The sequence below is a fragment of the Penaeus monodon genome, chromosome 21 (genome assembly GCF_015228065.2).
Source record: "Penaeus monodon isolate SGIC_2016 chromosome 21, NSTDA_Pmon_1, whole genome shotgun sequence".
Lineage (NCBI taxonomy): Eukaryota > Metazoa > Arthropoda > Malacostraca > Decapoda > Penaeidae > Penaeus > Penaeus monodon.
Genome location: NC_051406.1, coordinates 18,750,775 through 18,751,234, shown reverse-complemented (window position 1 = coordinate 18,751,234; position 460 = coordinate 18,750,775). Strand labels below are relative to the sequence as shown.

Here is a 460-nt window from a genome sequence, read left to right as displayed (position 1 = left end):
CCGCCCTTAAAGTAATGGTAAACAATAATTATAGTTATGACTCTTGCATGGTAGTGGTATTTACCAAAAGACAAAATTCTCTGTTTTGTCGATTTTCCACTTTTTCAAGTATTCATTATTTTCAAAAATAATGAATGAAAAGCATTACACAATTTAACAAATGCCACAGTTATACATTTAAAGCGTAATCTTATCTTGGGCACTGTTTTTCAATTCATTGTGTGTTGACTGCAAGTTTTATGTCGGCCATTACTATAGACTTACACTGCCTGTTAAGGTCCTAAAAATGTGAACTTCCCATGCGAAATAACGACGCGTGCCTTAACCCAGAGGTTCTCGACCTTTTTTGGCTGCGAACCCTACAAATTACTTCGATAGATTCGCGACCCATTTATCTAGCAATAAAACATTCCTGGCCATCGCTGACAAGTAGTACTAGACGCGTTCGAGTGGGTAGTGG

General features: G+C 37.6%; 1 protein-coding gene across 1 annotated transcript in view; it reads left to right on the top strand.

Annotated features, from left to right (window-relative positions):
- Positions 1-460, top strand: part of LOC119586289 (D-aspartate oxidase-like) — a 10,451-nt gene that overhangs the window by 5,546 nt on the left and 4,445 nt on the right. The window lies entirely within an intron of this gene.